Below are 14248 nucleotides of genomic sequence, written 5' to 3' on the forward strand. Positions count from 1 at the left end.
AGTCATAAAATTTTAGAGGTCATTCTAAAGCGATTACAACAAGCCTAAAAGAAAGGCTACAGAAGTTGTCACATACACCGGATAGGTGCAGTGAAATGTTTTGCAGGGTCAGCCATTGTATATGGTGTCCCTGGGGCAAATTAGGTTTATGTGCCTTGCTCAAGGGCAAGTCGACAGATCACCTTGTCGGCTCCGGTATTCGAACAAGCGACCTTTCAGTTACTGGCTCAGCAGCAACTCTGTCTTACCCAAAAGCCAAATGCAAAACAAGGGGAAAAACTGTTGCAGCCCCATGTTCTGTAAGTGTGTGTGAACAATGAACTTGATTGAGTTTCAATACCATGGGTCAGCACCTTCGCACCTAAGTTGGAGAATAGGCCTAATGTTAATAGGGTGTTTCCACACCAGTGTGGACAGGGAATATTTTTGGTATCTCAGATTCTGCTCTGAAATTTTCACAAAGAAAATTAAATTGGGAGGAAGGATGTTTATCAATAGGTTGTGTCAAATGAACAATGCGCCAATCCTCTCCAAACTGGGATGGTATAAATTGATACAGAATCATTTCTTAATTTATAGACTTCAACGTGGATCAGGCCCGGTGCTGGCCGATATGCCGCCCTAGCCGAGACAATTTCCACCCTCCTATCCCCGCAAAGTAGAATAGTAGCCTAGGCTAAACACAATGGAGGCCCACAATGAATCTTTATGAATGCCCATGTGGTAGCCTACCGTTTGTCATTTCTTTCATAAATTTGTGAACGCGTGTATTAATCATTTACTGCTCTCATTCTCGGGGTGGAAACGTTGTTTGCAGAGTTCACAACCTGCTACACTTGTGAGAAATTAGTTTGGGTTCATAACAAACCATCATTTGTGTGTGTTCCATGTGAGCATCTGTCTGGTCTCTCTGTCCTGTTAAATGTTGATGGCGCGTGCGCTTGAGCACGCATAGAAGTACCTTGCCTGCTTCTCGCAAATGTCAAATATAGGAAAGTGCCCATTTGGGGGGGGATGTCTAATTGTCTTAACTCACCATGTCCACCAATAACAAGCTGGGCTTCTCAGTCATTTTTTCCTTCACCTCAAAGTATATCAAGTAAGTATTTTTAGAAATATATATATTTTTAATATATTTGTTTTACATCCTTTCAAATGATAATACTTCCTCACATTATTTGAAAAATCTTTCCAACACACCCCCTCGATTATCAGCATTGCTGATAAATAGGTTATGGGCATATTGCGTGTATTTGTTTCCATTTTAAATTATTGTAAATTTCCTCTTCACATTATAGCATAGCTGTACCCCACATACTTTCCTTGTCAAATCATTATATTATAGCCCACTTTCGGAAAGCCTAGGTTTTTTAAATACCTTTTAAGGGAAGGAGAAATATGTGCTTGTGTCTGGCGTATGCTCGTAGCTTTGATTGATGGGTGCTTTTACTGGGCTGTGCGCGTGCGAGTTCGCCGATTCTCTATACGTCCATTCAGAACAATTCCTAAAGTAGCCTGTCTGGAATCCATCCCTTTAAATCATGACAGGAGCTTTTGATTCTCATCTCATTACGACGTCCTCTCTGATGAACATGCCAATGCCATCGAATGACCACAGCAACAGGGTGTGACGTAATGCGAATATTTTGCTGGACAAAGTGGGAGAGAACCCACCAGACTTCGTTTGAATGGTATTGTGAGTCGAAATCGGATCTGTATGAAAAACAATTATATACAGAACAGGTAAGCATATCTTTATTTTGACTCTTAATATAAAGATGCGACAGATCCTCTCCAACCTGGCATATCTTAATATTTATAAGTAATAACCTGAATGGTAATAACAAAGTGTAATGGCTTTTCTCCAACTAGGTTGTATTAAGAAGCATATCCAACAAGTGTACAGAATTGTGACCTTCCCTTTTTTGCCCGCCAGTTGTGTCGGTGACTTTGTACATTGGCCTGGCCAATTATCATAAGCTCAAATTCCAAAACAGTCACATCCCTAGCACCACCAACACAGTGAATGGGAAAATGGATTCAAACGGAACTCTTTGCTGGTGATTTGCAATCTTAGATGAGGGCTATGATTGGTTAATTACATATCAATTTATTTTAATAAAATGTGACATTTTCAAAAGTACCAGAGAGCCCGCTCTTAAAACGTGATGTACGTGTAGAGTATTAAAGGGTAAGAAGCATGAGTTTACTCAAACTAGGGCTGCTGCCCCGCCACCCAAAAAACGATCTTCGTTGAACAAGAGCATTCTTTCGACCAATCGATTGGTTGAAATTTTTAAACGTGTATTTATCCCTATAGACACATCCTGTGTGTTTTAATCAATTCAACTATATGCACTGAGCTTGTCTGATGCCTTAAGCAAACTGTTTGACGAAATAATTATGACACAAATGACTAGATGGAGGCTGGTCCTGGCTCAGGCTTGCTGCGCTGGGCGTGACTAACTAGCATCCGTCGACTCTCGCTCTACTCCCTGCTGCTGCGACCATCACAGAACATCAAAAGTGTGTATAGCGCTGTCCGTGTTGCTGAAGCTTTAACATAATTACAGCCATTTCTGACTTGCACCTCATTTGTTTAGGAAAAACATTTCCTATTCCCTTGCTCTATTTAAGTGCATTTGGAAAATCATTCAGACCACTTGATTTTTCCCACGGTTACATTACAGCCTTATTCTAAAAGGTTATTACATTGTTTGTCTCCTCCATCTACACACAATACCCCATAATGACAAGGCAAAAAAGTTAGATTTTTTTTGCAAATGCATAAAAATAAAGTATTCAGACCCTTCACTCAGTACTTTGTTGAAGATCCTATGGCAGCGATTACAGCCCTGAGTCTTCTTTTGGGTATGACGCTACAAACTTGGCACACCTCTATTTGGAGCCTTTCTCCCATTCTTCTGTGCAGATCCTCCCTCACAAGCTGTGTGAGGTTGGATGGGGAGCGTCTCTTCAGAGATGTACGAGAGGGTTCAAATCTGGCCTCTGGCTAGGGCACTCAAGGACATTGAGACTTGTCCCGAAGCCCCCTCCTGCGTTGTCTTGACTGTGTGCTTAGGGTCGTTGTACTGTTGGAAGGTGAACTTTTGCCCAAGTCTGAGGTCCAGAGCACTCTGAAGCAGGTTTTCATCAAGGATCTCTGTACTTTTCTCCAATCCTGACAAGTCTCCCATTCCCTGAAAAACATCCCCACAGCATGATGCTGCCACCACCATGCTTCACCGTAGGGATGGTGCCATGTTTCCTCCAGACGTGAAGCTTGGCATTCAGGCCAAATATCTCAATCTTGATTTCATCAGACCAGAGAATCTTGTTTCTCATGGTCTGAGTCTTTTGGCAAACTCCAAGCGGCCTGTCATGTGCCTTTTACTGCGGAGTGGCTTCCGTCTGGCCACTCTACCATAAAGACATAATAGTTGGAGTACTGCAGAGATGATTGTCCTTCTGGAAGTCTCATCTCCACAGAGGAACTCTGCAGCTCTGTCAGAGTGACCATCGGGTTCTTGGTCACCTCCCTGACCAAGGCCCTTTTCCCCCCAATTGCTCAGTTTGGCCGGGCGGCTAGCTCTAGGAAGTCTTGGTGGTTCCAAACTCCTTCCATTTAAGAATGATGGAGGCCACTGTGTTCTTGGGAACCTTCAAAAGCTGCAGAGTTTTTTTTGGTACCCTTCCCCCAGATCTGTGCATTGACACAAACTTGTCTCGAAGCTTCTACGGACAATTCCGTAGACCTCATGGCTTGGTTTTTGCTGACATGCACGGTCAGCTGTGGGACCTTATATAGACAGGTGTGCCTTTTCAAATCATGTCCAATATATTTAATTTACCACAGGTGGACTCTACATAAATTATAGTCATACCAAAAACATGTTTTTGTATTTATTACAGCAAAGACTAAAAACAGTCACATTCATTTGTGAACGCAATTTCCGAAATGGTTTGCCTATTTATTGTTAACGATAATTATTCAATGTTTGCTTTGTTATTTTAAAACTAAAAATGCTTGTTTGCATTTCAAATGCATTTCATGAATGACTCGTATGCTATGAAAGACCTGAACAAATAAATGATCGATTGATATGGTAGCCTATATAAAAAAAATAATTGAAATAGGCCTTAGTAAGTTACGGTTAAGACTAAACAGGGTGCGCTCTTAGGCCTACAGCTCGATGGTGGTGATACAAGGCTGCTATACGAAGCCTACTAATGATAATGAAATAAATTATTATATAAAGGAAAAATTAGGGGTTTTATAATTAAGGTCTTAAAAGTCCATCTTGTGAACTGCAGCTGGCAAGCCTGAGGTGATTTACAATCTGACAAGAAAGGTCTACGAAAGTGCAAACCCGTGCCATTGGTAGGTTATAAATCAGTGAAAAGTATATTTTAACCATTTCACATAACAAAATTGAAGAAGTTTAACCCTTCATAGGAAAGACAACAATGAAGTGTCAAGATATAGTAGAGGTAAGGGAGGAATGAGTCCAGCTAGCTCAAATAAACAAGGGAATGAAATGGGTGTATCAATCCCTGAGTCTAGTAGGGGGGTTAGAGGTATACACTGAGTCTACAAGACATTCAGAACACCTGCTCTTTACATGACCAGGTGAATCCAAGTGAAAGCCATGATCCCTTATTGATTTCACTTGTTAAATCCACTTAAAATCAGTGTAGATGAATGGGAGGAGACAGGTTAAAAAATATATATTTTTAAGACTTGAGAAAATTGAGAGATAGATTATGTATGTGGCATTCAGAGGGTGAACGGGAAAGACCCAAAAATATAAGTGCCTTTGAACAGGGTATGGTAGTAGGTGCCAAGAGCACCGGTTTGTGTCAAGAACTGTAATGCTGCTGGGCTTTTCATGCGCAACAGTTTCCTGTGTGTATCAAGAATTATCCTCTACCCAAAGGACATCCAGCCAACTTGACAACTGTGGGCAGCATTGGAGTCAACATGGACCAGCATCCATGTGGAATGTTTTCGAAACCTTGTAGTCCAAGCACGGATGAATTCAGGCTGTTCTGAGGGCAAAAGCCGGGGTTGCAGCTTAATTAGGAAGGTGTTCACAATGTTTGGTAAACTCTGTGTATATACAAGCAGCTTGTGAGACTGGAAACGGATAAAGACTGACGCTGTTGAAATGCAGTTCGAGGACAAACGACCACACTGGATTTGTGTACATCTCGCCAGCCAAGGACGACAAGGCTTGGGTAGCTGCAGGTCAAGTTGTCCATTCCCTGTCTCCTTGAGGACAACAAGGGGAGGAGATACCATTTTATAGAGCCTTTGCTGACAGATTATAGGGTGAGAGATTAATACAAAGCATGAGCTAATAAAATTAAAATTTAAAATGAAAGCACTGAATTGAGTTTTTGTATGTTTATTCAGTTACTCAGGTGGATTGCTAATAATAATTTAATATAAAACATGTCATTGATGACCTAGAATGAAATGACGAAAACGTTGTACATTTTTGAAACTGAGTGCAGTGTCATCATTTGCGGTCTTGTCTTTTTGGGACCGTGTCACATCCATAACGCAGAATGTCACATCCATAACATTCTCCTCTAGTGTTACGAAATTTAAAAATATTTCTATAATAATTGGAGGTATGCAGCACTAATACGCAATGAAAACAGAGATTTTCAAATAAAGCACATTTGTGCATTTCTGGTTGTTAAGACGGGACCAACGAGCACCCTTTGAAAGCCTATGCAATAACTATTCAAGACAGTGGAGATTTTTTGGTTCTTTGGAGGTGCACTGCATTTTCAAATTATACAAGCATTATAATTATGTTTGGTGAAGAAATAATTAATATACAAAAACACTCCTTTTACAGAGTCACAACCATAACGAATGTCATATCCATACCGGTAAATTTTCCTCTCTATATAACAATTGCTGCATTTTCATTGTGGTTGTTTTAGTGTAGCCAAGCCTTACTTTCAAAGTGGCTATTCAGAGAATTGAGATTCGGACATTTGCCGTTGTGTCCCTTCTCGCAAAGATGCATGTCCATTTCTGTCACATCCATAACAAAAGTTCTGCTGTTCCGTTACAGAATTTGAAGTAATACCACTGAAGTAAGTGTATACACTTCCCCCTATAGGGTTCTGTAAATCTACACATTCACATTTTCATTAATGCCTGATAAGTCAATTCTGTGAAAAAAAAATGTTTTTCATTTTGAGTGCAAATGCCATCTACATCACGCTGGAATTTGTCTGCACAGGGTCTTGCAGACAGAATGTATAGGTACAAATGTAAAAGCATATCAAACATCCTTCTTCCAAATCAAGTTTCTATGTGAGAAATGCCAGAGCAATCTCAGTTTGTTCTGGCAATAGCAATGTCAACTAACGGTGGATATTTCACAGCAAAAGTGTTCCATACTCAAAATCGGGAAGTGTCCATTTCAAGTACCTTTCTATGGCATTTGTTGCCCCCCCCCCCCCCCCCCCCACACACACACATCCACATGTAACTAGTGCATGGTACGGCACAAGGGGCCACGTCAAAGAGCCACCTATAATACCTCACATTACACAAACACTATGCTGAGTCATGCTGTCATACAATGATATGGGGTTGTGTGCAGGCTAGGTTGGCAGCACTGCTCCACCTAGATCAGACTTGCAATGGCAATGACTGTCAAGGACGGACTTTCCGCATCCCAAACACAGTGCACTATTTTTAACCAGAGCCCTACAGGTTACTGTCTGACTGTACGCTCTGGATAAGAGGGTCAATATGTAAAAGTAAAATGCAGTGCACTAAATAAGGAATAGGGTACTATTTGTGATGCAGACATTCCCTTCCATACAAAGGCTTCCACTGCCCAAGGCCAGTAGTGCTTTCCAATGTAGAGAAAAACAAGCGCCAGATTCCTCAGTCACCACCACCCCGCCCCTACAGCAGGAGCTCTATCTGGGCCTCCCTCTCCACTCACCAGGAACAGTACCAAGGACAACCAGCGGGGGCAGTGTTTGCCCAGACAGACATTACTAGGGGGTGAGTCATTCAGAATTAGGCTGGGCAGCCGGTCATGTGATCCACACTCCACGACTACGCAGACGCTGGAACACTGACCCACACTCCCCCAGTCTCATCCGCCCAGCCACCTCGCAGGATAGCCAGGAAGCAGAGCAGACTGTGGCTGCAGAAAGAAGTAGCAGCCCTGGGAGCGTGTGAACCCAGCAGCAGCAGCAGCAAAGAGAGGGAGAGGATTTGGCTTAGAGCAAGGTCACCTTAAGGCCACCCAAACGCACTGACTGACTCTCACACAGACATGAACGCATTCAAAACATGCACATGTGTACACACACACAGTCACAAGGGTGTGGCTTTTAAGGTTTCCAACAAAATCATTCTTCCGCACTACACAGACCTTGATCCACCCTTGTATAAAGCTCAAGTCATTGTTCAACTGTAGTGGTGTGTCCAGTAATGGGTAGCCTAGTAAAAGTACTGAGATGCATGGCATTTATGAACTGGGCCCTTAGCTAGGTTTAAAGCTAGCTTGCATGCATTCCCAGTGCCTAGTTACCAGCATCTAGCCACAACAATGGGTTAGCTAATGGCCTAGCTGCCTCCACTAACGTCAAGGTCGGCTAACTCTGCTGCCCAAAGTTTATTTCTAGGTGGACAGCGATAACCGTCTCTTGATTAGAGTGGAACTTGCTGACAGAAATCCATAGACGACCGTGGAATGGTTTGGTCCTAGAAATGTTTTCTATTTTTTTTAAAATATATGTTGCTGTAGATTCAAGCCTAGTGTTAGGTTTGATATGAAGGAATAATATACAAAGCGTTTAAGGTACAGATCAACATGTCAATTTTACACTTAGTTGAATTCCTCTTTAAATCTGAGGGAACATTTAGTAACTTTTCTTTGAGATAAAATGCTCATATGTAACAAGTAGACTATAGTCAGAAAAGCCCAGCCGTATATACAAGTACCAGTCAAAAGATGGCACACCTACTCGTTCAAGTCATTGAATGAGTCTTTATTTGGACTATTTTCTACATTGAAGAATAATAGTGAAGAAATCAAAACTATGAAATATGTAGTAACCAAAAACAAGTGTTAAACTAATCAAAAACGATGTTATATTTGAGATTCTTCAAAGTAGCCACCCTTTGCCTTGATGAAAACTTTGCACACTCCTGGCATTCTCTCGACCGGCTTCATGAGGTAGTCACCTGGAATAAATCTAAACAGGTGTGTCTTATTAAAAAATTGAATTTGTGGAATTTATTTCCTTAATGCGTTTGAGCAGATAATTTGTTTATTTATTTGGTAAAATATCAAGTCCATAAGAACAGCTCAAATAAGCAAAGAGAAACGACAGTTCATTACTTTAAGAGATGAAGGTCAGTCAATAGGGAAAATTAGAAAAATATTGAAAGTTTCTTCAAAGTGAGGTCACAAAAACCATCGCTATGAAACTGGCTCTCATGAGGACCGCCACAGGAAAGGAAGACCCAGAGTTACCTCTAATGAACATATCCTCTGCAGCAGAGTTCAAGTAACATACACATCAACTGTTCAGAAGAGACTACGTGAATCACGCCTTCATGGTCGAAATGCTGCAAAGAAACTACTACTAAAGAACACCAATAAGAAGAAGAAACTTGCTTGGGCCAAGAAACACAAGCAATGGTCATTAGACCGGTGAAAATCTGTCCATTGGTCTCATTAGTCCAAATTTTAGATTTCTGGTTCCAAACGCCTTGTATTTGTGAGACGCAGAGTAGGTGAACGCATGAACTCCGCATGTGTGGTTCCCACCGTGAAGAATTTAGGAGGTGATGTGTGGGTGTGCTTTTCTGGTGACACTGATTTATTTAGAATTCAAGGCACACTTAACCAGCATGGCTAACACAGCAGCAATATCCTATCTGGTTTGCTCTTAGTGGGACTATCATTTGTTTTTCAACAGGACAATGAGCCAAAACACAACTCCAGGCGGTATAAGGGTTATTTGATCAAGGAGGAGAGTGAAGGAGTGCTGCATCAGATGACCTGGTCTTCACAATCACCCGACCTCAAACCAGTTGCGATGTTTTGGGATGAGTTGGACAGCAGAGTGAAGGAAAAGCAGCCAACAGGTCCTTAGCATATGTGGGAACTCCTTCAAGACTGTTGGAAAAGCATTCCAGGTGAGAGAATGGTTGAGAGAATGCCAAGAGAGTGCAAAGCTGTCATCAAGGCAATGGGTGGCTACTTCGAAGAAACTCAAATGTAAAATATATTTTGATTTGTTTAAGCCTTTTTTGGTTACTACATGGTTCCATGTGTTATATAATAGTTTTGATGTCTTCAATATTATTCAACAATGTAGATGTATAAAATATGTACAGATCAAATGTTTGGACACCTGCTCATTCAAGTGTTTTTTTAACATTGGTTTTCACGAAATTGGGGAATTACCAATTGCAATCAAATTACAATTTACAACCCACCCGGGTAACAAGCCACACCAATGTTTAGGAGGAAACACCAACAGATGACCTAAGTCAGCCTGCAGGCGCCTAGCCAGCCACAAGGAGTCGCTAGAGCGCAATGAGCCACGCAGAGCTCCCCCGGGAAAAACCCTCCTCTAACCCAGACAACGCTGGGCCAGGGTTGTAACTTGTGACAGACTTGTGTGTTTTTGTATTTCTGTAAAAAAAAAAGTACACCATCATTTCCCTGTTTTGCCTTCTTGCCAGGTCACCTTTGTAAAACAGGTTTCTAACCTCAAATGGTTCTTACCTGGTAAAATAAAATCTCCGGCCACCGTGCCATAGAGAGAAGTGCTTATTAAAAACAACTTGACTGTTAGAAGCGAGAGAGCTGTACTATTTATTTGGACAGAAATAGCCAGTTCCCTGTGAGGCCTCAAAGGGAGTTCACGATTGGGCCTTGTTCCAAAACAACCAGACGGTGAACTGAGAGGTAAATTCCAAAAGGGGAAAGAAAAGGCCTCTTTACCTCTCCCTCTTTCCCTTGTTCGCTCCCCCTAGCCTTGAATTCCAGGCTCAAATTACCAATGGCCTCAAAGTCTTTAAACTTCACTAGAAGAGGCCATTTTGGAGAGAAGTCTAAGGGGGACACAAAATGAACAGCAGAGAGAATACTTTCTCCCTCCCTATCCTGCTTCCGCTCTTCCCTGCATGTCCCTCACTGACTGCCTCACTTTTATTTTCCTCTCCAGACAGTTAAGCTACACACACACACACACACACACACACACACACACACACATGTATCGTGTGTCCCTGGAGGGATAGTGCATGTATGGCATCACAAGAAGGGAGAGAGAAACCAGGATGTGTACACACACACACAAACTACACACCTAGCTACAGTGTAGCAGGGCGGAGTAAAGGCGTCAGCATGCCTCATTTCAGCTGGCGGCCAGCTGAAGTCGGCCAGGCGAACCAAAGGAGTGTGCTTGCATACTCCTTTTAAAAGACCTTTGCTTGAAAAACGGGAAAAGAGGCAATAGTACCGTTTGTCCATTTTGAGACGCCGTAGCCAGTATACTGAAAATTATCGGCAGGAAAGTAAACGCAAGAAAACTGCCATTCATTTTTGTTTTCGCCGAGGAGATGTTAGTCGTGCAATTTTACTTCTAAGATGTTCGGTGCAGTATTCTCAATGAAAACGAGTCATCGCTTGTTGAATGACAAAAACTTAGTTGACCAATAACGGACGGAGGGGTGTAGACTTCAGCTTCCAAACCTTGGCTGGCCCCGGGGAAGAAAAACAATGTATACCCGAACATTCTTATTTACTGTGGCTTTCGTTGAAAGCATTTGCATAGGAAAAATTAGGCTAGGCCTACGTCTGTCGCACAGAAATAATTTGTTACTAGCACGGAGTAGTAGGCCTACACATCAGAGAGACACCGCGTCAAGTCATTCCCATTTTTGGCCGCCAAAGATTAGCCTACACCAACCCTCGGTCACCCCGAAACCACACTGCAATGGCTGTGCGTATTCTGCAATACCGCACTCACATTACCGTACAGACTAGGGATGCACAATATAAAAATCGGTGAACATATCGGAAAAGGCCGATATCAGCTAAAAATGCCAACGTCGGCCCAATGTCTAGTTTAAAAGCCAACGTGTAAAACCGATGTCAAAGCTGACGTGCATACCTATAATAACTTGGGTAGATGTAATGACTGCAAGAAAAATACAGCGCTACACAGAACAAAAATCGGAAAAATTCTAGGCACACAGTTTCAACAAGTAAACAAGTTCAAGTCGAGCAGTCATTTGAAGTGGCAAGACATTTTCAGCGAGACAAAGGCGAAATCCATTAACACCAAGATAATAGAACTCATTGCCCTTGACAATCAACCGTTCTCTGTTGTGGATGATGTTGGCTTTCACCGACTAGCCAAGCACCTCGGTACACATTACCAAGTAGGTGCTATTTTTAAGACGTTGCCCTACCGGAGTTAGACAGTATTGTTGAAATGCACATCTATGAGTGTCACTTCTATTAGCTTCACGACTGACATTTGGACAAGCGATGTCAGCCCCATGAGCATGCGGAGTCTGACAGCACAGTGGGTCGACGAGGATTTCGTACTGAGAAAAGCCATATTGCATGCTCAAGAATGTGCTGGTTCTCATACCGCTGCTGCCATTTCAATGGCATTAGACAACATGAACACACTCCTAGCTCCATTCGAACAACTGACTCGAGAAATAAGCTCAAGTGTGTCTGCAGCAGACTTGATACACTGTCATGGCATTGAAATGCCTGCTCAACAAAACTGCTGACACATCGTGGGGTTAAAAAAGTACTCTACAAGAGGCTGTGAACATGCGATTTGGTGGCATTCTCTCTGAGCCTCTGTTTCACCACCATGCTCAATGCTAGGTAGAAGGAGTGCTACTTCAGTGCAGACAAGAAACAGGGGTTATGTGAAATTTAACAGACAGAGCTGGACAAGATGGAAACGGACACAGTGACAGTGCGCACCAAGGAAGGGAGGCCACAGACAGACATGTATGACGAAATCCTGGTTGAGACTGAACAAATGAACAACAAAACAGCACAGCAAGTAAGTGAAAGAAATAGGTTTTGATTATGTTTTACTGATAATGGGGACATACGTAAATGCCAACAAAATAACGTTTGGTGTGTGTGTTAACTATTTAATGACTGGAATGCTTTAAAAAAAAGGCAGCTAAATTTTTTAAATTTCGATTATCGTATCTTTTTTTTGTCAATGAAAATATTGAATATCGGTATCAGACAATAATGTCATATCGGTGCATCACTAGTACAGACCGGTACGGAATGAAACCTCATGGACTCGTTGGATTGAAAAACATGCTAGCTTACATGCAAAAACTCCAAAAGGGATACAGTACCATGGTAATGCGAGTGCCGCACAAGTATTCTGTTAGCAAAATGTTTGTGAGTGCCCACCAGAAACCTTTAGCGTAATAGAAGACCATAGCCCTAGCACAACGCAAGCCTCATTAACCCCCGCAGAACGTAAGAGAAATACACTTGAAGTGGACAAAGTGGTTCAGAAAAGCTGGTCTCGCGTTTCGATTTTTCAATGACGTGTTGCTTCAGCACTGGGGTAGGCTATAGCCTAGCATGTTTCACTGTGGGTCATTTTTAAATTGTGGCTGATTGGCATCAGAAAAAGAGGACAAGCGATGCTTGAGGTCTAGATTGAGGGTATGAGCTCAAAGACAAAGGAGCTTACTGGTTCACATTGTACTGGCTGAATTGACAGAACATGTGTGGTGGGTGATGAGAAGTAGGATAGAACATTGATCAAAGGTGAATAGCCATCTTCTGGGGAACAAGTAGGAAATCAAGGCCTCAATGAGAAATATTTCCAAACTCATACCCCTTTCGTTTTCTCTTGTGCACACACATTCACACGCTGACGTCAGAGACTGATTCTATAATCGTGTGTTGTACACGGACTGGGATGAGTGCTTCACATTTGAGCTGCGGGGGGCATCGTCAATTAACAGGATAGGTGACATTTGTTCACATATTTTTCTGTTTTGGAAAAATAGAAAATAAAGGAGAGGCGCCAAGGTTCTTGAAGCAGGTAGAAGGGTAAAGCTCCTCACTGAAATCCGACAATATTTGGCAGAATTCGATCGTCATTTATGCAAACCTTTCAAATGAACGTAACGCAGCGAGAGAGAGAGGGGGGGAAGTAAGGGCAGGAGTGAAATTACAGTTTGCATTATATCGGCTCTTCCATCTCTCTTACCCTCTTTGAATCTAATATCCACCACCCGCTGCTCCCTCAAAAAAAAAAACGCAATTACGTGACAACAACAGTCTGCTCTACGCACAACACAATTATTCCCCACATCGACAGTCTCCTGGTCTCAAGAAAAAATGTCTGCATCAGATAGGACACCAGCTGGCCTCCTGCTAAAAGCAACCCCTGAAAGTAAACATGGGATACTACTAAGAGACGAGCCATCATGATAATAATACCACAAACTGGTATGAGTCCCAACTTCAGTATCCTTTTTAGTTAATGATATATTTCAACATCTGATATCACGATATTGACGTGTCGTCACATCGTCGAGCCAGCAAAAAAACTACAAAAGAAAAGTAGAATGACTAAACCGCGACTTCCAGTCGAATTTTGGTCAGCCGGCGTGTCGTCAGATCATTATGCCGCCATCATGATCTGACAGTTCTCATGCCGTGCGGTCAGGCGGCGAGGAACACATTGCAGCCTTCCATTAACACAACAATGTCCAGCTGTCTGAATGGACCGGGACCAGACTGGGGATGAGAAGGACACAATGGAGAACAAAGGGGGAGAGAGTGCCATAGGAGGATGGGGGGGGGGGGGGCAGGCCGACAGAAGGGCCAGTACACAAAATCAATCATCTGTTTCAGGAGCAAACAAACCAAGCCACTGTCCACTGGGGCAACAGAGGAAAGGGAGGAAGGGGTGTCTATTTGGGCACACAATATTCCAGCCTGCCCTATTACTTTCTATTAGTCAGACTGAGACATCAGAGCTGCTCATTGAATAAATAAAAGTCTGCTTCTCGATGTTCTGAGATCTAAGCTAACAAATCGGCTTGGCTTAGCTTAGCTGTGAAGAGCCGTACAATGTGAGTCCAGTCAACAGTCATCACGGGACGGTTACTTTCTTACATTTGTTGTAACAATGTACGCGTTAGCTACATTTGTTTGAACTCATTGGC

General features: G+C 42.4%; 1 protein-coding gene across 1 annotated transcript in view; it reads right to left on the reverse strand.

The window, feature by feature from the left end:
* The window catches only part of setd5 (SET domain containing 5), a 48282-nt gene that overhangs the window by 26858 nt on the left and 7176 nt on the right, over positions 1-14248 (reverse strand).

This window comes from Oncorhynchus gorbuscha, linkage group LG18 (assembly GCF_021184085.1).
Source record: "Oncorhynchus gorbuscha isolate QuinsamMale2020 ecotype Even-year linkage group LG18, OgorEven_v1.0, whole genome shotgun sequence".
NCBI classification, from domain to species: Eukaryota; Metazoa; Chordata; class Actinopteri; order Salmoniformes; family Salmonidae; genus Oncorhynchus; species Oncorhynchus gorbuscha.